Here is a 3,217-nt window from a genome sequence, read left to right on the forward strand (position 1 = left end):
TATAATGTATTGTATCTTTCTCTGACTACAGGAATTATTTTGCCTTTTATTCAGATCATACCTATACTTCATAATGGATTATTAGTTGCACAAAATAATTTTTCAAGCTGATGTATTTTGTGTATGCAGCTGAAGTACTTCTATGCTTCCATTTCCAGACCCTGCTCATTCATTAACTGGATTTGGCATATGTCAGTGCAATACCTTTTATGTGTTACATGTTTTTGTGTGCGTTTGCAAGACACATAACAGTTCTTAATATTTTTATACTCTTGTTTTTCTGTTATGGTTAGAAATTTAGAGATATGCATGAGACAGGCATTACCAGCAGAAAGGTAAAAATCTAATAATATTTCTTTTCAAGGTATGCAGAAACTATCTCAGACAGAAAAAAACAAAACAAAACAAAAAAACCCACAAACATCTGAATTTCAGTAAAGTTCCTAAAATAATCCATACCTGAATCTTGAAAGCCAGGTCCTGTCTTTACTCTGAATCCTTTCAGAGACATTTCAGAGGTACAGTTTAGACTTAAATTTTCCAAAAGAGGAAAATTGTCTTTATAAGAAACTATGGGAATATGAGCTGGCATAAATCTCACTTATTCCTGATCTTCACAAAATATAAGAGATTCCCTTGAATGAAGGACAATATAGAAAGGACAATAAATGCAGTGTATGCTGGTGTCTGTGGGCTAGTGAAACAATCCCAAAGAGGTTATCTAGTCCGTGTAAGAGTTCAGAGAGAGGAGAGAAAGACAGAGATAACTATCTATGCATCCTGCTTCCAGTGTTTTTTAACAAAGTCAAGTCTCACCTGTGAATATTGCTCCTGAGGCTTAGGCACCTACCTGCCTCTGTTTCCATTTTTGCAAGTAGAAAAAAAAACAAACAAAAAAAACATGTGCTCAAGATCAGGTTCTAAATTTGTTCAGATAAAGCAATGGCTATTTTGATTGATGGGAAAAAATCTCAGAGACCATAACAACACTTTTGTTGTACCATGAAAGTAGAAATAATGTGTGTCCTGTCTCAAAGCATATCATGCTGTGTTAAGTTACAGAAATCAGAGATCGGAGCCTGTACATATCATAAGTACATTTCTACAAATAAAAAAAGAAAAAGGTATCATTAAAAGGAATATTTAGCTTTCTATAAAAGGAAAATTCCATCTAGCTTGATGAATTCTTGTTTGATTATATTTTGCTCTTGAGAATGAAAACAAAGTAATACACTGTTAGAAGAACTTTTCCAAAGTAAGTAGGATTTGTAGCACACACACCCCTCCCCCCCAAAAAAAMCCCCACAAAACAAAACAGAGGGTATTTGTATAAAAGGAAGAGAATGAGGTAGCAGGAATTCACTAGGGATTTACTTGGAGGAAGGTCTACAGAGTGTTGGGAACTTATCCCAGAGAACTGAGATGTTACGGAAATGGTGCCTTCCTACTTATTTATTTACTTATGCTGTTCATTGTACATTCATTACTAGGTGCAATGGGCTAATATAGTCTTTTATTACTGTTCATTAGACATTATTAAGTGTAATGGGCTACTGTATTCCAATATGCCACATTGGCTCTTGAAAGAAACATGTTAGCCCTTCCACATGGACCCCAAAGGGGTGGAATGGTATCAGGAAAAACATCCACATTAATATGTCTAGATATTTTAATTGATTCTCTCAAGGTACTGTTTTAGCCATGAATAAAAAGAAGCAAATAAGTTACAGCAAATGAAGGGTTTCAACTTTATTGGTCACATTTATTTGATTTCATATTGTGCACGTCTGAATCAATGGGATTATTTTAAGGTGGTAATGGTACAGCTGTTTTAACATTTAAAATTCTTTTCAAAGTTTGCACATCATAGTGATTGTCTTTGTATCAAGTTAAGAGCCAGATTTTTAGTTTTAATTCAATTATTTTGAGTTTAATTCCCTGAAAAACTATTCTACAGGCTAAACCATAGCATATGTCTCACTGAAAAGCATGATTTTTGACATATAAAAGCATCTATTTTTATTTTAAAGACCTGCAAACAGAAGGGAAAATTACATTGTCAAATGGATTTCTGAATCCAGCTAACCGAAGAGCTGCATTTTATAGTATGGATTATAAATTGTGATGCCAACTAATCTGTAATGTGGCCTAATCCATTTTATTATCTTAATAAAAAGCAAAATGTGTTTCACATCATCAGTGAAAAAGCATTTCAGGATTTTTTGGTACAGGGACTCAGCATGCACATGTGCATTCTCCTACACTTATCTACAAGTTAATACCTTGATCTTGCAAAAAATATCATGAAGGCATAACATGACTTTTAATCCCCATGCAAGACTTAAATCTTATATCTATCAGGGCCTAATTTAAAACCAAGTAAACTATTTGACTGCTTTACTACTGAGAAAATAAACAAACAAACAAAAAAAAGGAAATTCATAGACACGTAGACATGAACTCGATTGATACAAGCAGTCGTCATTTTTTGTTAGGCAGAAAAGCTTAACAGGAAAAAAACAAGTGAGTTTTCTGAGTATTTTAATAAGAAGTTAAGTTATTAAAATAGGCAGAAAGTAGTCCTGTCCCTGTTGTGCTTCTTTCATGTTTCCAGTAACTATACAGCTCAAAACTCAACAAAATGAGTAAATGCAACTGTCCAGCTAATATTTGTTCTTGAGTTGGTTTATCATTTTTCTTGATATCTATGTTCATCTGTGTTTGAACACCATATTATACCAAAAAGTAGTTGAATTGAAGCTAACCAAAGAATAACATGAGTCAAAATTTTGACATTATTATTGTTTTAAAAAGATAATTAAGTGTCCATGGTTGTGACTGTGAGTGGAGAGGCTGGCTTTGCTAGCTACTAGATGTACCACTTGAAAAAGCCCTTTGGTAAAGCTGTGGAAACCTATCAGTTGAGTACAGTGTTTTAATAAATCTATGAATTCCAGAAAAATCCACGCAGAACTTTTCTGAGTCCAATCAAATCTCTTTCTATCTGAAAACTACAGCACACTGAAATATTTTTAACATTTTGGTTTATATTTACATTTGAATTCTTTAACATGTAATTGAACACCTTTATTCTTTTTTTGGTTAAAAACCCTCTCCGCTGGGAGGACACTCAAATAATGATTCACATACTATACTCCTACAAGACAAGAAGAATGTCCTACAAGTCAACCTTTATGAAGGACTGTAATATTTACTT

Source organism: Apteryx rowi, unplaced genomic scaffold, assembly GCF_003343035.1.
Source record: "Apteryx rowi isolate R43461 unplaced genomic scaffold, aptRow1 scaffold_1006, whole genome shotgun sequence".
In the NCBI taxonomy this organism is placed as follows: Eukaryota; Metazoa; Chordata; class Aves; order Apterygiformes; family Apterygidae; genus Apteryx; species Apteryx rowi.